The following is a 20,703-nucleotide window of genomic DNA, read 5'->3' as shown; positions in this document are numbered from 1 at the left end:
AACGAGGTTGCACCACTGCATAAATCGACAAAACACTCTCAGAACGCCCCCTAAACGAGTAAGCTATCACGGCCATAATGTGTTACAGATTCGAAACAACAAGTAACAGTAAGTACTCGTAAATAGAAAAAATAAACATTATCTTAGTTAGAAATGCATTATTTCGCCTTAAGAAATGTTCCGCAACACGTTAGCAATGTAAAGAAGTCCGAAATATATGATTCGTAGGTGTTTCCCCCATACGATAATAATACCCACAATTGTCTCTCTGGGCCTCACCTGTTAATGACACTTTTGAACTTATTACTAGATAAAAGAACAGCAAGTCGAGTTATACCTGTTAAAACATGGCTGCTAGGGGTAGACAATTTTACTAATAAGTGTTTTTGAATAGATGGATGACGCATTAAAATTCTATTAGAACAAATTAATTTGTCAGATAAATCTTCACATGAAAGTGAATCAAAAATATTATTTGTATCGCGTCCGTTTGGATTCGTATTCACAACTAAGATTTTAGAAGGTCCTGAAAAAATGCAATTACAAACCACTTTCTTTGCATGCTATTAGCATTTAGTCAGCGTGCGAATTAACGGGGAGTGGGAGTGGGGGGTGCCAGGGATTTCCACCACACAAAAATTTTCATCCCCGGCAGAAGGAAAAAAATTTAGTCCCTGCCAGGGATGTTTTTATCCCCTCCGGTGAAGAGAATTGAAAGCACATACCATTTCTTGTTCTTAACCGTGGAACAAACAACACTGAAATGTCATTCGGGAAAATCGTTGTTTAACCTTTAATAAGTACAATTTCATCCTCGTACTTCGCATCTGAAGTTCTATTTTTAAATTGTTTACATTGTCGTTGGGTGCAGAGGTTTTACAAAGAACTCCAAGACTAACGCCGTTAATCTGTCCATTGATAAGTTAACTACGAAAACTTACCATCATGGCGAATAGATTTGATTTCGTTAACTTTATTCGTTGGAGGTAGATTGCAATTTTCCCCGCACACCGTCATTGAGTTGAACGAGCAATATAAATTTGGTCAAGTTTTCTTAGTGCTACTTGTTCAATAACTCTTTTTTGTTTATGCGTTTTCTTAGGATGTAACTATACTGTTTCTAAATTACGTATAATTGTTATCATAAGATTTTGATGTCCTAGGTAACTGCAAATCATTAATTTAGTTTACTAACTGGTAACATATACGAATTTGCATACCCAAAAAACCTACACCTCCGAAATGATATCACAAGTACGCCACTGAGTGGGAATTCCCCAAAACAAAAAAAACTTAATTCGCGCACTGCATTTAGTGAGATTTGTTTTTAAGTGTTTTAGTAGATTTAAGGAAATAGTTAAATCACTGGTGTTGATATTCTATGGTGATAGAATCATAAACAGAGTATTTTCTTTCCTGCACTATTTATAGTGTTGTCAGATGACAGGAATAACAATGAAACTGAAACTCAAGGACAGCCAGATTCTAATCAGCAGATTTATAGAAGATGGAGGGGAACATGCTGGGTAATTTGGAGATACGATTTAAACCTATGACCGATACAATGATGCATTTTATTCTGTAGTACTCTTAAGATTATTATCTGCGCTCAAGGGCAGAAACTACTTGGAACTGAAACATTAATTGAAGCGATTGTTTGTTCGAGTTGTTGTTTGAAATTCACTTTGTGCACAGACTGGTTAATCGGGACTGGACCTATAGTTTAAAGTGAGATCCAAAACACTGTGAAATGTTACTTCACAGGGTATCGAACCCGAAACCCCTATAATTGAAGTGATGTGGCACATTGGAATTGTTTCATGTTATTAATAATGTGAGTGGAACAGCTATCTTTGCTTGCATGCAGGCCCAGAATTAGGCCCAGACCACTCTCGTAATCGACTGCGAACAGATCCGTTTGTAATAATTGATCGTAGTATATGAAGTTTGAACAGAGCACCAAGTATACACCAAGTTCAGCATCGCTCTGGTAGGGATGTGGCGTCACTGTGAACTTTGCACTTACGCCACCAGGAGTCTCCGTGGGAGCCAAGATGTACGAAAAACAGGGAGAGAGAGAGACGGGAAAAGACCATCAAGGCATATTTCATAAACCAAGGAGAGGAACGGGATGAGTTACGGCGTCCGTAAGAGATACGGAAGACCTATATTGATACGGCGGCCTCCGGGAAAATGAATTTAGCCCGGTTAGATGAAATCTTTACAATGTCCGCGAGATCCATGAAATATTCCTGCAGGGGGGAAGGAGGCATCGGGGATTGATCAAAATACATAACTCGGTTACGGGGTTCACATAAAGAAGGCCGTAACACCCAACTGTTATCCGCCGGGCTCTCCCCCCGACTCCCAATAAATATTGTGGACACACAAACGGTCCGTCAAAACCCATGCAGTTCTCAATATTGCCGAAAGGGCCATACAATTTATTCATCCGATGCGACCCCGGTCACCACTCCGCTTATGAGGCCCAGGCGCCGATAGGAGCGGGAGACAAAAGAATCCACTTACGGAAAAAAAAGATGAAGGAGCAGCGTAAAGGAAAAGAAGAATAAAGAATTACCGAGGATCGAGGGGGAAAAAATGGAAAGACTAAATGTCGTTGTAACACATGCATTTAACTGCCCCCTAAACCGGGAGCCATCTTATAAAGCAGCAGCGAAGCTCTTTGGGTGTCCAGCTTGCTTGACCAGCGGACCCGCCCTCGCCCCCCGACACGTCGCTCCGACGATATAGGAGCAGGGATTTTTTAATATGGGTTTCGGATTTCTCCGGGCAGAGTCGCAGGACGGAGCGCCGCATGCTTCAACAGGCGCTTTCTTGTTACTGCGCCAAATCTAGGATCTGCCCTTCCCCTTCTCTTCCTCTCACGCACAAATCCGGAACACGTGCACATTTAAATGAAGATTTTTACTAGCAAGAAGTTTCAAGTTGCATAAGTTTTAGAATATTTTGTGAATTTATATTTTCTTCCATATTCTCGACATTTTTATTCATACCATTGAAGTTACATTACTAAACTAAACTCCATGTTGCTATGTTGATTGATTGATTTTCTATATTTTACTTCGCTTTTTGTGCCACTTTTGGCTAATTTGCGAAGATGGGAATGAGTGATGATATGATGAAATTGATGAATTGACTCAGACACATCCATGCCCAGGCCGGGATTCGAACCCGGGACCCCTGGCGTCGTAGCGCGACGTGCTAACCACTCAGCCACGGGGGGCGGCTAAACTCCATGTTGCAACAGCCCTCCAAGTGCCAGGACCTGCCAGAATTGCTTTTCATTGCGTAACGCGTTGTCAGCGTGTCGGGCCCTATCACCGCTGATTTCTAGTTTTCGAGACCGCAACTTCATTTTAAGTAGTAGCTCCCAATTGTCCTCACGACACTGGGTCAACGCTGAAATTTTGGAGGCTCCGACGGGAATCGAACCCGGGACCGCTCGTATCGAGACCATTTGGTTACACAGGAGTAGTATGCGAATTAACCGGGGAGATGCAGGGGATTTTCCCCTCGCAAGGAATTTTATCCCCGTCAAAGGAAAATTATTTTTATCCCTGCCAGATATGTTTTTATCCTCCCTAGTTTATTTTACTGGCTAGTAACATATACAAATTTGCATGCCCCGAAAAATCTCCCCCCGAAATGAAATCACAAATACGCCACTGAGTAGCACCCCCAAAGCAATAGCTTAATTCACACAGTGCACAGGTGCCCTAAGGTTACGTTAGGGTTATATTATTCATTTGTTTACACTTCTTGTTACAATTTCATAGATTTATAATGCAATATTTTCACTTCTAAAAATTATTGGTCACACACATGCACATGTTTGAATGCTACAAAATTACATCTCAAGAGATGCATTATTAATATACATTTAAGCAATATGTGATAGATAACAAACAATTATCATGTAGATAAGAATAAAATGCATGTAGTCTACTGACGAAAATCGTTAGAAACTTGTCTTTTTTCCTTGTTACATTATCTTTTAATATTTCAATTGCTTTCCTTCTTCTTATTTTCCTCTTTCTTTTTTGGATCGATGGTAACATATATGTTTCACTTGATCTTTTAATGTTTCAATCCACTCAGTGCTTATATTTTGGCCGTTTCTATTCACTTTTGCCTTCTTCTTTCCATTCCATTTCTAGCTTCTAATGATCACCTTGCCTTGTAATCATATTATTTCTTTAGAAGCATTACATAAACCTGTTCATTGATTCCTATACTACTTCTTCCTTGATGTCCTTGCAATGCACTTTCCATCATTGTTTTATAGTTCTTTCTGTTCACTTACATATTATTATCAACTAACATTACATCGTACTTTACAGAGCCCTGTCACTTCTAAGTTGTCTCATATATCTTGTACTGTAACAAACACCTTCAATATTTGGTAACTTGTGTATGCTTATTGGAATATGTCTCTGTGACACTTCAGTTTCAAAATTTCAAGTTTCAGAATAATAAATGAACACAGAAAAGGAACAAAGTGGTAATTTTCTAAGAGACACACACTGCAAACTGCGTCACTGAAGACTAATAACACTCTGGCCCCTAAATACAATCATATCCTGTGCTCTTTTCTTACATATTCATTTACATAAAGTTAGTTTATCTCACACCAATCTCCATACCAGGACTCTAACACGAGTCGACCACTCACCCACCAAATAAGTCCAGGTACTAAAACGTACCCATCAGAAGAATTTGACCACCTTCTGATTGTCCTTCAGTGCCAGCTGGTGCAAACAAAGAAGTTTGTGAAAACCAATTTAATCGACGTGTGTATCAAGACCGATGTGAATAAAGCAATTGCTGTTTATATTTTTTTCTGCAATATGCATGCATTTCTAGAATGCTACCATAGGACAAAACCAGATGCGCAGTTTCACATCTTCAGTGTTGAGTTATTTATATGAGTGTATCTTTGCATACTAATTTTTGCCACAATGTAACACAGGAAGCAGCCTGTCCGTAGCAACTACGCTGATAGGGGATCGAGGACAATGTATAAGTTGTCAATGGCTGATAAAGGCACCGAATTATCAATAAGAAACAGAAGTTAACGGAGTCCTCCTTGACCCACGTTGCATGAACTTCGATAACATTATGCAACTGCAATTGACCTCGCTGATTCACAGATAATTCAAAGTTTTCGCTGCTCCCACAACTGCACAAGCGTGTTAAACGGTCAACTTTCGATATTTAGGTTCGAGTCCCGACCTGTGATTGTCCCTTCATCAACTACATCAAATCATCAATCCTCCTTGTCGTCGCGATTAGCTGAAAAAAGCTGAAGAAAGCGACGCAAAATTAAAAATATACAAAATACAGATACAACTGCACAATCATGTTTTGTGGCGAAATTGCGAAAGGGTAAACCAGAGTTGGGGAGAACGTAACAAAAGTAACGCTACTTTGTAACGCGTTTCCTTCTTGGTTCTTACGTTAGTACCAAGTTACTGAAATTACATGAGACGTTATAACGGAATTTCGTTGTTTTAAACTTGCGAATGTGTATAGTTACCCTGGGAAAATATGCACTACATGCAATACTGTTAAATGTTTTTATTGTACATACGCCAAAGTAACGGTAATGTGTTACGCTTATAAACAAAGTAACGGCAAGTGAAACGCGTTACTGTTTTTTAGTAACTTACCCGATTTTGAGTTTAAAATGGCACGAACAGTAATACATTGGATTTGCGACTGATATCCCAAAGAAGTTAATTTTTCTTTTTTTTAAGTATAGAGAAATTGAATATATCTTCATTTTTCTCTTATATCCAATGTTCTTTTCGAGGAATGATACCGAGACTAGTTTCGATCTCGTTTCAACTTGTAATTGGAAAGTAGCAGCGACAGCTTAGTGGTAAAGTCGTCGCCTTGAAATCAGCCTATCGGTGCATAAAGCGGACTTACTCAAACACACCCATTTGTGGCAACTGTGTGCTTGTGCATAGTGGTTGAACACATCCATGATAATATTCCATCACAGGTTTCATAGCGTCAAAATGAGGGGTCAAATAGGAAAACGTAATTGGGTCAATAGATATGAAGTGATCCAGCACCTAGGGAAAAAAAGAAGATTTTTTGTGTATCAATTCAACGATACATCTATAGTTAAAAACTAACAACATTTTATTTTTATCCCGCTTGATTTAGAAATTGTTGCCATGTTTCCATCGTGGAGCATAGTGAACTTTGTTACTCTTTTACATAGTTTCAAAAACTGTAAAGTCAAAACCCTTGGATCAATAATGATACTAATAAGCACATTTTGAAGCTTTGTTGTTATAATAATTCCCGTAAATCTCTTCTTCACGCAACATAGGTTGGTCTAAAACTGCGCGTTGTGGTACCGATCCCATGCCAATCTAGTCTCACGTTGCCAATGTTGTGAGTATAAAGTGTACTTAAACTTAGCAAAGTGAAACAGCCGCCCACGTGGCAGAGCACGTTGAACAGTCAACTTGCGATCTCGACACCGAAGGTCCGGGTTCGAGTTTTGACCTGGATATGAGCGTTTCTTTTGTGATATACTTTCATATCTTTCATCTAATCATCGTTATGACGTTATTCGTCACAAGCCAATGGCAATTCACCGATAGTGATTGACCCAGCAGTATACATATCCACCTTGGTCTCTCGCGTTTACGATATCGGGATGTCTGTAGATCCGCGAACGTGGGAAAGGTTGTGCATACAGGATCCCCCCTCCCCCGGCATAGAGGACGGGGAGGGGGAGTGGCAGAAAGGTGACGGAGAATCAGAATGCCACGTGCTCCCCGAGTCTCACGTCGCAGATCATTCCCCCGTTCCTCGGCCACCGGCAAAACGAAACCAATTTGTGTTCCGGGAAAGACAACGTCAACAAGCAGGATTGAGGCGAGGGAGGGGAGGGGACGCGAGAGAGAGGAGGGAGGGGAGGCTGCGGAGATATCGGCAAGAAACATTAGAATGAATGTAGCCAGGAAGCACGGGATTCATATTCACTGGCAACATTTGGGACTTGGTAACTTGTTAACCGTTCAGAAAACACTACGAAAATAAATATATACGTATGATATTACTTGGCATTTTTTTATAATTCTGCCATATACTATATTATTACACAATATTTACACAATACAGGGTGGCTCATAAGTCGGTGAACATCCATGCCCAGGTCGAGATTCGAACCCGGGACACTTGGTGTCGCAGCGGGCTGTGCTAACCACTACCCCTTGGTTGTCGGTACTTGTTACCCTGCCCCCGTGTCAGAGCAACAGTATTTTTTTTCCTTATTGTAATATTTATTAATATGTTAATTAATTGGGTAATCAAATGTATAAACATATATATGTGTGATTAGTGTAAATCAATTTATTATGCATTTTTAGGTTCGTATTATTCCATGTATAAATACCATGTAGCTCTCTGTTTTTTCTTCGTGTTTGAAAAGAAAGGCGGGCAGTTTAGCTGTTAAAGATTAAAAATTTTGAAAGAAGGGCCGTTGGCAACAGACGCCAACAAAACGTATATAAACTCCCAGATGAGAGTGGGGGAGGTCGGCTGTTGGAACTGAGACTTGGAAGGGAGAGGCTGTTTTTGCTTCGGTTAGCTATGAACGGAGGACAGATCTCCCGCAACGGATGCTGTAAGAGATTGGATTGCCGGGCAAGCTAGTGACTTGGTGTCCAGTTTACAGGTAAAGAGGTAGTTTGTCCTGGATGTTATTTGGAAGTAATTACGGTGCGCCAGGCAGCCTAGTGCCTTGTCACCGTGGAGGTTGAGAAATGTACACGTCTGGCGACCTCGCGCCTGTTAAGACGTTTCTTGGAGTAACGCGAGTCTACCTTGCGACAAGCGTACTCCAGATGTAATTCATGAAATGTAAAGCATCCAGGTACAAACAATAGAGATTTCCAACTTCAAAATTAGAGAAATGAACGTTCGAATACGACTTGTATATACTTCAAATTTTACGTTAATTAAACTATAGAAAATATCCAAAATTTCCGTTTTTAATTTCACAGATGCTAGACAAGGTAATTTATCCCCCTATAGCAATAAGGTTTTGCAAATGTTATCCGTTGTCTGTCTATTGTAGTTAATAATATAATTATGTTGACTTGTAGCAACCCACGTACATTGTCGTACAAAGAAACATACCCCTAGACAAATCTGAGCCGAGTATGAAGTGCACCGAACCTCGAGTGCGGAGGTAAAGTGTGGGGGGCCAGGCTAGTAACATACTCTAGTGAGTGACAACCAGCTGTGGTAGCTTGAGTAGTGTTAAAAATAAAGCCGATAAATCGTTGAAATATCCATCTACTAAATATATCCTAGGGCACTGTGTTCTTATATTTCTTTTTCAGGATTGATCACGAATAGCTGAACAATGTACCTTTATTAGATATCTTTTTTGTCTGGGGCACAAGTACCAGGATAAACGTGTCAATAATGATAGTAATAATGGTATTATTACCTAGGTAATAGTATAGTAGTAGTAGTAGTAGTAGTAGTAGCAGCAGCAGCAGCAGCAGTAGTAGTAGTAGTAGTAGTAGTAGTAGTATCAGATACATTGTTATCCTCGTAAACAACACAGAAAAGGAAGAAGTCGGTGCTAAAGCATTTGTGTTGGACAAACGATTTGATATATTTTTTCAACACCTTCGGTTTCACATTAAATTATAATTGAAAACAAGCACACAAACTGTATTTCTAAAGGACAGAAAATGCATGACGAATATATAATTATTTTTGTACATATTACATGTATAACTTTCATGTACAACATATGTTTTACACATATGCAACATGGAGCGACGTAAAAAAATAACATAATACATATGCAACATGTCAACACTAAATTGTGTACGTATTCAAAGTTTCTTTAATACACATATATATAACATATTATTTAAATTCATTACATAATCAATTCATCCGCCTCATAGCAAACCAACAGCAAAAATGATATAAATCTCTTAAATATGCGTGGGTCTCCCCGATGGCGCAGTGGTAGCGTCGTCGCCTTGTAATCAAGGGGTCCCGGGTTCGATACCCGGTGGAGGCACATAGTGGTTCGGATCCTACTTTTAACTGTAGGTCCAGTCCCGATTAGCCTTAAAGTGGACTTAAGACACCAAATCAATCAATCAAATCTTAAATGTGCGCGCTCCTTTTCATCCAAACAATTGTTCATGCATTTAAGACCTAACTGCTTAGACAGTCTGAAGTACATAGTTGGTCTTAATTCTCTCTTTGTTAATTTATAATACATTACAGAGAAGAATGATATTGCAAGCGAAGGTAGGAAAAAAAAATTGATCCAAATTATGGCAAACTGAAAACAATATTAATTTAATAGGGCACCGTATTCTCTCTTCTATAACGTTTTAATCTAGATTGTTCGCCACCCCTCCTTTTACGAATTTACGAAAACAAATGCGAAATGTATTTTTATTTGCATAAAATTTGAAATCGAGGATGGCAATTTCCTCTCGGCAGGTGGCTCTTGCTGTCTGGAAGGAGAAATAAAGAATCCATCTTGTAAATCATTTTGTCCTGCTTTTCTTTGATTCTGCTAAGCTTCCTTTTTTTTACTTCAATGTTTGCCCCCCATAGAATTGATTACCGACCAAGGTGGGGCGGGAGATAATGCCCCCCTGCGGTGTCAGGACAAAACGAGAAGTGCACGGCAACTTCATCTTTGTTAAAATCCCCTTCTGCCACACTCGTATCTCCATCAACGAACTGTAACATTTCTTCTTGCCCTTTGGGCTCCTCGACAAAGTCTGAAATGGTACTTTACTAAACATTTTATTTGTATTTGGGAAGCCACCTTTTCCAGCATCATGCGACAAGGTACGAGCTTATTTCAATTGTAATTGTAACTGTAATTGTGAAAAGTGGAAACTTTACAAAACAAGCGGTTTCTGTTACGGACTTCCTATAACGCAATTTGCCGGGATCTGTTGCATGAAGGTACCGTAGGGCGGCCGACGGTCTGGCGGTAAACGACTGAAATAACCTCCCTGTACTAACAGGTAAACTACCCGTCACGATGCAACTCGCGTTAAATAATTTCCCGAGCACGACCTGATGATATCTTAAAAGCAACGAAAATTTTTCTTCCATTTCGGCTTAGAAAAAAGAGGAACAACAAGTAGACGGACAATAAAATCGTTTAACAACCCCCCCCCCCCAAAAAAAAACACTTACTAAGCTGTAGTAGACAAATATCGAAAAACACAAACGGGCCACTTAAAGCAAAAGAAGAAACAATTCTTAACAACAATACTGACGAAAGAAAGTACAACGGCCTCTGATCATTATAGAGACTGCTGACAGTACAGGAAAATATATGCGGCTTCTCTTTCAATGCTTCGCTGTTGTATACAATAACGGCGGTCTCACTATAATACCTAAAATTAGGGTGTTCAATTTGAGTACAACATATGACACTGTAAGAGGTAATGTTTTCAGTAGACTATAGGTTTTGAAGGGGGGTGCTGAAGGGGGTGCGGAAAGAAAATTAGGTGGTGCGCAAGCACTCTTTCGCGCGCCCCTGGGCGGGGATGATCAAGAAAGAGTTAGGGGTCCTTGCCATGTCCTCTACACATTCAAATATGTGTATGTAAAACAATAAAAGTAGCAATTTGTCCATCGAGGAAAATACCACCTAAATATTGTAAGGAGAAAGAATTTGTTATTCATTTTATGTTGGCTAACATTCAGTACTTTTCGGTTAATAACGTCTGCTTAATTCTTCATGGCACAAAATAAACGTTAAATTCTTTATAACCTCGAGTTTTTCTTCCTAGCTCTGTGCTGTGGGACTATTACTTGAGATTTTACTGTACGTACACATAAGTTAAGAGCTGAAACGTGTGTTATAGACGTCCAACACGGCATTAAAACAACAAATCAAATCAAATCAAAAGGCAGAGCAATGAACGAAAAAAACGTGGATCGAAATTATTGACTTTACCTAACTACCACAACATACCCAACCCAACACATGACGAACTGATAGCAAAAGCAAAGCAATTACAGAAATATTATGAAACAGATATTGATCCATCCCAGCTGAAATGTTCTCTCTCTAAACAGCTCTCAAACTTTTATCAAAAGTTACATCCTTACATGATTTTGCAAAACTTCCGTATGATGGAATGGTTGATTGATTGAGTTGATGTTTTAAGTCCACTTTATGCACAGTAAAGCTAATCGGGACTGGACCTACAGTTTAAAGTGGGATCCGAACCACTATGTGCCTCCACCGGGTATCGAACCCGAGACACATTGATTACGCTACCAATCGACGCTACCAATGCGCCATTGGGGAGGCCCTAAAACTTCTGTATGAGAAGTACAGTACAATTCTACATAGCTACCTACCGACCTGAGTCGCGGAGTGGTTAAGACACCGCGCCACGACGCTAGGGGTTCAGGGTTCGAATCCCAGCCTGTGAATGGGTGTTCTTTGCGAGTTTTCCTTCTTCATCAACACCATCCTATCAACAATCATCCTAATCGTCGCGATTAGTCAAATATTGAAGAAATGCGACGCTAAATAACAACATTCAAATCAAATCTTTCCACACACGCCCGAAGAAACTGAATAAGAGCAAACCGTCGACATTTTCTTCCACAAGTACGTGTATTTTATGTAGAGGGGGTCTGTAGTAATATTTTGCGGGAGGCCCGAAAATTTGTAGATTCGGCATTGGTTTTACTTCATGGCTAATGATTACTTGGCTCTCACATTCATTCATGTTTATGGACGTTGTTTGATCTTTATAAATACACTGCGTTAATGGAGGGAAATGAGCCAAAAAAGAAACTGTATTGATGAAAAATTGACATGGAAAGATGCCACGAACGAATATCCCAATGTTCAGAGGCCAAATCGTTGTTCCCAGCATGCAAAACAGGTCCTTAGCCAATCAAGTGAAGGATGTAAACATTGCTTCTGGCAGTTCACACCAGAGGCCCCCACGGTCTCTTTTAACGGCTTCCTCCATCCCGTTGCGTTGAATGAAAAAGCCATCGACTTAATAAAACGCACATTTGCTCATTTTTCTCGTTTTTTTTCCTCTCGCAGAAGGAGAAGGCCGCTCCAAATGAGAGATTCTAAAATAAGGCCAACTCTGAGATGCAGCGCGGTGGTGGACGGATTAATTTTAATGTGTTGGGACAAGGCCACGGATTATTTTTAGTCGAGGGCGCCACTTGCCGTGGGGATTCTCCCAATCCTCTTAGCAGGTCAGCAGGGCTTCCTCCCTCGTGCGCATTGTGCTAGGAAGGTCTGCTGCACGGCGACTGAGCGCGGAAGTGAAAAGTACGAGCGTGTTTCTTAGCAGAGTGAGTCGCCACAGTGAAATAGTCACTCAAATAGCTGGACTGAGTAATTTTCTGAATCGTTAGGTTTATGGGAGCGTCCAGAACGAAGCGACAGGCGACACGGGGGTTTTACACGGAAACGACAAGCGTAGGATGACCATACGTCCCGTTTTGACCGGGACAGTCCCGTTTCAGAAGCGTGTCCCGGTCGTCCCGTCCATATTATTAAAAAGCCAGTATTTGTCCCGTTTTATAAAGATCTAAGGGTTATCTTAAAAACCAAATCTAAATTTGAGAGACATTTCATACCAAAGATATACAAAACAATATGTGTTCCGTTATTTGAAGAGCAGTGAATAAGCATGCAGTTTCTTTACAAAATTGCAACAAGAATTTAAATTTCCTGCATCTTGACACAAACTCAAAAGATAAATCTATAGTTGTGTGTCTGATGGGCAAGGTTTTCGGGAAGTTTTATGAACAGTTGGTGAACAATAAAGCTGTTCACAAGAAGATTGGTTCTTCTGATAAATACTTCTGGCATTCCTGAATTAGCGTAGGACTACCATCAAAAGTTAATCAGAAAGGACCAGAAACACTATTAAATCACACCGAGATTATAATAATTAATACATTTTGATAACAAGAGATCATATATCATTTATTGTCTATGATGTATATTTAATGTGATCCATAACAATGTGTTAATAATAACAATAATTTTATAATTAGGAGGCCTAACCGATTTTTTTAGGAAAGGCGGGGGTTAAACTGATCTCCTTGGGATGTCCCGTTTTTAGGTCCAAATATTATGGTCACGCTAGACAAGCGGTGTACAGTCGCCTTCAGTCTATAAGCAAGCGTTTACCGCGCATGCGTCAACAACAGACCGAGGCGATGCGATGCGGCATTAAGGCTCGGTTTGACCTTTGGCCGGCGTCAGGGCAGCTATTTTCGATTTTTTTCTTATTTCGAAAAAAAAGCAATGATATTCCAAAACTGAAAAAAATACATAAGCCTGGAATTCCTTCCAGGGCATTGTCTAGATATTTTCAAAGGTTTCGTAGTTACGTAAGTCTATTAAACCATTGATTGATTGATTCGATTTATTTTACTTCTCTTTTCTTTATTATATATTAGTATATCGTACTAGGGCTGAGCCGATGCCATTGGTGTCGGTATCGGAAAGTATCGCTTGGAATTTATTAACAGATACCGGCCGATACTTTTCCGGGATATAGTCTTTCACGGGCTCCGAAAAATTTATGAGCGACACTTCCGCGGGCTCTAAATATCCTGTAAGTTATGCAAAATTAGAATTTTCCTTCTATTTTGTACGAGTTTTCTGTGAAAGAAACTGAATTTTGTGATAACGTAACGTGTAATTTAATAGTGTCGTGGTAACGTCGTCGCCTTGTAATCTAGAAGTCCCTGGTTAGATACCCGTGCAGACACATTTCACAGTGGTTCGGATCCCACTTTAAACTATAGGTCCAGTCCCAATTAGCAAGACAACAATTTAGTTCAAATAAACAATATTCTCACGTAATTCTTGAACACTTTAAAGCAAAAATCTTGGTAATGCATGTAACGAAAGTGGAATACTATACATTAATATTATTCAATATTTTGAGCAACTTTTAATTATTACAATTTTCAAGCATCGGTATCGGTTGAAAGTGGTATCGGCTCAGCCCTAATATATACTTTTCTTTCTTGGTGGTGTTTTAAGTCCACTTTATGCACAGTAAGGCTAATCGGCACTGGACCTACAATTGAAAGTGGGATCCGAACCACTATATATCTCCACCGGGTATCGAACCCGGGACCCCTTTGAATACAAGGCGACGACGCTACCATAGCTCCATCGGGGAGGGCCACTTTCCTATTTCACTTCATTTTCCTGCTACTTTTGCCTAATCGCGAATATAAGGATGAGGGATGATATGATGAAATTGATGAAGGGACGCTCACAAAGAAAACATGTCCAGACCGGGATTCGAACGCGGGACACCTGGCTACGTAGCGCGCTGTGAAAACCAATCCGCCACGGAGGCCGGCTGCAAAACCATTGAGATCATCTAGACAAAGACAAAGGCCAAAAGTCCAGCCGAGTCTGAAGAAAACGGCCCAGTCCGAGCGACACGTGTCGCTCGGTTCGGATGGTAGCACTTATTTCTGACGGTTGGTTTCCAGCGGCACGTGTCTCTTGTCGCCTCGGTCTGAAATCTCGCTACGTTTCTGCCGAGAACGAGACAGATCCGTCCCACGCAAGAATCGAGAGGAGGCTCTACCAAGCATCACTCGTTTCGTCTGTACAGCAACAGAGACATAGCTTTTGTAGCCAGGCCGGAAGTCCGACTATGTAACCCGAGAAGGCCATTTGTGTTTTTCTGCATATGCGCAGGGGTAATCCAATGCTTCTTTATAACAAACACGGTTCAAGTTTTGCTGAGGCGACACAAGTAGATTTCCGTTGGCTTTGCTGATTCGTCAGCATTGTTGAACCATGCACCCACAGAACACGAGGCAAGCAAGCTACACAGTGCGTTTTCAGTAGTGTAATATTTTTTGCTAAATGTGTTTTCTTCTATTACAATGTTCTTTGTTCAGAGATTGTGGGGGGAGGGGGAGGCTGGGATCTGCTTCAGTGCTCATGGACGCCAAGATTCTCTCCGTCTCCCTATGTTTCATTTAGTGTTTCATCTTCCCTATATCTCTCTATGCATCTTTCTCTTTCTTCTTTCTCTTTCCTTCTCTTTCTTTTCCTCGTTACCATTTTCTCTTAATTTTTCTTCCTGTCTTCCTCCCTCTCTCTGTATGTCTGTCCATCCCTCTCAAGGACGCTGTAAACATTTTGTCTCAGAGTGGATGAAGGTACACAAATTTTTAGAATTAAAAATAATGTGATTGATATAAATGATGTCATTATACGTTGACATTCCAAATATTTCCTCTATAAACTGAAAGCCACAGGGCCGACGAGGGTTCACTGTCCCCCCTTAATGTCTGCAATGTTTCCATCTCTCTTTGTCTTTGTGTGTATCTGCGTGTGTGTGCGTGTGTGTTTCTCTCCCCCTTTGTCCCTTCTTCCTTCTATCTTTTCTATTTTCCTATTTATTTCTTTTGTCTTCCTTTTTCTCTCCATTCTCCTCCACTTCTTCCTGCATGTCTGTGTGTCGCGCGCTCGTGTGTCTTTCACTTCCCCTTTGTCCCTTCTTCCTTCTATTTTTCATTTTTCCTATTTATTTATTTTTGTCTTCCTCTTTCTATCAATTCCCCTCCACTTCTGACTACCTCTCTGCGTGTCATGTGTTCGTCTTTCTCTCATCTTTTGCCTCTTCTTTCTTCTATCTTTCCCTTTCCATATTTATATTTTTTGTCTTCCATTTTATCTCCATTCTCTTCCACCTCTGTCTCCCTCTCTGTGCATGCATGTGTGTGGGTGTGTACTGCGTGTCTCTATCCCTACTATAAGATCAATCTTGTGCTAAAATATGGGGTTCGAGCACAATTTCCCATGCAAACTTTTTGAGTGAACAAGTGAGTGGGATCTATATATATATATATTTGCAATTCTTGTGAACTGGACCTCATCAAGTGATTTTTGTTTTTACTATAGATACCTTTCCCAGCCCCTTTGTAAGTAAAAATTTCGAGATCGTTGAACTCTCGGGAGGGTTTCTTCACGAAGCCACCGCGGAACGCACTCGGTGCGTACACATTGCAACAGGTGGTCACGCCGGAGGAATGCGAGGGGCGCAGGAGAATGGAATTCTGCTGACGGGGCTCAAACCCTTGCCTGCTCTTGTGTCGAAATAAGGAAGCTCCTTTGAGTAACGCAATGGCCACCGGGTCCTCGTCCCTTGTCTTCACAACAATGAACGATTGTGCAAGTCTTTTGCATTCATATTTCTAACCTAAGGGTAGATACGTATTCAAGGGGTTGATGATTGTGTGTTATTGGGCTTACTTCTACTCAAATTAGCTGATATTATGTTAATATATGAAAAAATATCCAGCAAGACACCTGTAGTAATACATGATTGCATGCCTCCAAATGAAAGCATCCTCCATACACATGCCTTCCCTTCGTGTAAAAACCCAACAAACTTACAAATGCTCAAAATTACTCCTAAAGGAGTTAAGGAGATATGGTCGTTTTTGTTTGTTAATATCTGCAGAGGCAGCCATTTTGGATGTATGATGTCACACAGGCAATACGCCACAATAGTAGGCATCAACAAAATATCACAGGCAGTAATTTTCTCCCTTTATATGCCAGAATGTCAAGTAAAGTGTAAAATATGCATGGAATACTTGCAGAAAAGGGCACGAAATAGTTTCACTAGATATATCTCCATAACAGTGCCGGATATGAAAAAAACTGTAAGAATCAATTTTGTTTCTTTTTTCAATTCTGAACAAAACATGTATCTATAAAATGTTTTCCAAAACCACTATTAAAGGAGTTATGATGGAATTTTTTAGTTAGTGCATGAAGAGCCATCTTGGATTTATGACGTCACACAGGCCTTCTGCCACAATTGCGGGCAAAACACCTGGTAGTACGTTATTGTGTACCACACTAGCAACATATTGCCGGTAGTCATATATTCCCTTCATTCAAAAACCCACGGACTATAGAAATATTGACATATGCCCCTGGACTGTGACGATTTTGATTTACTCCTGTAGTTTACAAGATTTCATTTTGCCAATCAGCGCACTACGGGGTTGCGGATTCGAATCCTGACCTGGGCATGGGTGTTCTTTGTGAATGTCCCTTCATCAGCTTCATCATATCATTACTCATCCTCATGTTTGAGATTAGCCAAAAGTGGCAGAAAACCGAAATAAAATAAGGAAAACCAATCAATCAAATATTACGGTGACCCACACATACCATCGTTTAGAATAACCAAGTGAATCTAAAAAAATCGCGATTTTTTTAATACATGTTTTGGTTTTTCTAACGACGATACAATGTACACCACATCCACTGGGGTAGAATTTTATAATTTGGGCGGGGAGTACAAAGTTATGTTCCCTTGAAGAAATGCGCGCGCGAAAACACACACACACACACAGAGAGAGAGAGAGAGAGAGAGAGAGAGAGAGAGAGGTTGGGAGAAAAGAGGAACGACCAGTACATGGTTTATTATTGTTAAAAAGTAACTGAGTTCGTTACCTGAGTAACACTTATTCATTTCACACCAGTTACTCGAAAAAGTAATCGTTACTTGTAAACTTCAAATACGACACAGTACAGCCTCCCCTACCACAATCCTCATTTGTTTTTCACTTGCCATGTGGCTGACCAAATATACTCAATTTCAAAGCACTTAATCTTTGTGTTTAAGAATTGTGATGCGTATTTAGAAACAATCTGGAAACGGGGGGTGAGGGCCTATTCGGCGTTCAGTTGCGTGAGGGTGAAATTTTCTTGGAGCTGTTCGGCGAATGTAAATTTCTCCCCCGTTCCGCAAATTCTGCCGACTCAGTCTCCCGCCGGAACGGTTACAATTAAAACTCTTCCGCCGCGCTGATCTTGACGCTATTTTCTGGCACAGTGGAGGACAAATCGTATCGTTGGGCGCCGCTAACCAACCAAAGAAATGCACGTAACGAAGACTCTCCCCTACGTATGTAACATAGCGCGGGGGGTTGTGGGAACTGTTTTAAAAGATTGCCCGGGGGAGGGTGCGAGGCTTGATTTCTGATACAGAGGAAGCTGCCAGCAACGGGGGCGTTCCTGTAAAGGATCATTTAATGCCGCGTGCCTCTGACGCTATTAAGGGTTAGTTATTTTACGTCCCTTCACTTAGCTCTTCAAATCAATCGCGACGATGATTTATCCTTAACTCGAACTCTAACGTCGCTGGCGTAGCAGTTCGTCACGCTATCCACTACACCACCAAGTTAGGCAACGACTTAGTGGCTACATACAGGGTGCCCAAATTGTTTCTACAGATCTAATTGCGAATGTATAAGTGGAACTTTGCTGTATCTTTAACAATGATAGCCTTCTCGTGACTTTGATTGATTGAGTTAATATTTTAAGTCCATTTTATACACAGTAGGGTTAATCGGAACTGGACCTACAGTTTAAAGTGAGATCCGAACCACTGTATGCTTCCACCGGGTATCAACCCGGGCCCCTTGATTACAAAACAACGATGCTACGACTACGCCATCGGGGAGGTCCGCTTCTCCTAACTTTTAAACCACGTACACAATGTTATAGCGTCGTTGTGGGACTATTTTAAACATGCGGAATACCTGTCGCCTTTGGTCACCATGTGCAGCAACTAAAAATAATAGTGTTGTTACTGCTGTGGTAAGTGGAACTTGAGTATCGACTTGATGTTGCTAAGGAAATCACAAAGAGTGCCTAAAAAGTGCTACAAAATTTTATGAGTTTTCCCTTGCATTCACGTATCACTCACCGTTGTGACGTTGCAAACTCTTAATATAACCCATTGAAAACAGATGAATTATTTTTAATTACCCTGTATATGTCCTTTGGTGTGGATATTTACGATTTATTTCCGGAGGGGTCTGAGTTCATTTTTTGCAGTGTTAAAATTATACCACATCCTAAATGATTGCGCTGCACTTGTAATTTGGAACTAGGTACAGTAACCAGCAATAAAAATGTGACATCTAGATCCTGATATACTACTAGCTTCCCTGCAAGGCGTTATGTGCGTTGCCTAACTCTACGGCGGTGGTAGAAGTTGCCATTGAAAATTTGCTATTAAAATCCACTTATCGCCGTAGAGTTAGGCAACACGCATAACGCCTTCTGGAAAGCTATTTTTTTTTGCCGGTGACTGCATTGATTTGCAACAACCTTTCGATCACATGGATGCAACCCTCAGAAAATGTATCAAAGGTTCAGAATTGAAAATGGCAACCCAGTGCAAAATGATTGAAGCACGATGGTGGTCTCCTGTGATGAATTGTGATGGCATTGATGGCTGTTGCCTCTTTCCTGCCCCCTCACACTCTCTCTGACAAGTCTCTCTCTCTTTCTCTCTCTCTCTCTGGATGTCGTTCTCCTTTCCCTCTCGTTCTTTCTCCAGTCTCTGTGACTCTCACTCTGTCTCCATGTAACTCTCCCACCGCGGTGTATAAAAAAGAAAGCTGTTTGATTAATACTTCTCCGTCCTCCGTGAGGCCGAGGGAAATTGATGTAACGATTTGTCACGTAGCGGAGTCTGTCCTTCACTCTCCCGTTCAGTGCAGGACAGCCTTCCTCTTAAGCGGCTTTGGAGTGATTTCAGAAGAAAACGTTTTTTAAAAAAAATGACAAGAGGAATGTTCAAGTCAATCTTCCGACCTCTGTAGTGTAAAAGTTACAGTATATCACTCTGGGTTGTGTTTTTTGATAGACATTTTCATACAGGAGTGAAATGCATCCAAAACTATTCATCCGTTATGTCATAGACAATCACTCACTCACTTCTACCAATGTAATTAACGTTTACATATTTTATTGTTAACCTATCTACTGAATTTAGAAACGCCGAATATATACTTTCGAGATTAGATTGTTTGTAATTAACTATTTGCAAAGAACAATACATCAACAACGAAGTAAATAGAGCTTAGCATGAAACCAGAAATAATAGCAGCATATTTTTACATTAGGCCTAAATACACTCCTAGATATCATACGCGAAATGAATCTAGTTTTTCTCCTTTGCTGGGGGGCGTAAAGGGGCACCTTTCAGGCACCGCCAATGGAGCTTATTTAAATAAACGACACGGTAAGCTATAATACAATATCAATATAATGCAAAGCATAGGAAAATTTTAAGACGTTCCGTTATCGACAGACTGTTAGTACACACATCATAATATAATTTATTTATTTATTTCGCAAAGATCCTTAACAGAACATATTGCTCCAATAATAAAGGATCATATTAAAAACATTTATAATAAAGAATAAATATACATTTTAAAAATTACAGAACTACAGAATTACAAAATTACAAAATACAAAGAAAAAGATACAGAAAATAGAGAATAGAAAAGGCAGTAGGTATGTTATACAAAGTTACAGAACAAAATACAAACACAATATAGTACCATCACAACAGAGTATCGCTAAATACTTTCAAATACAAACATATAATACATCTCACAATAGTCGATGAACACTAAGATTAATTACACAAATTGTACAAATTTCAATATGAGAGTACATGAAACATGACTTTAAATACATAGTATCGATAAAAATAATATAATACAAACACAGCTTCACCAAACACTGAATAATTTTAATACAATCAAATTTAAATGTTAGGGAATGACAATATATTT

This window comes from Lepisma saccharinum, chromosome 1 (genome assembly GCF_977018435.1).
Source record: "Lepisma saccharinum chromosome 1, izLepSacc3.1, whole genome shotgun sequence".
NCBI lineage: Eukaryota > Metazoa > Arthropoda > Insecta > Zygentoma > Lepismatidae > Lepisma > Lepisma saccharinum.
This window is presented reverse-complemented; position numbering follows the sequence as displayed.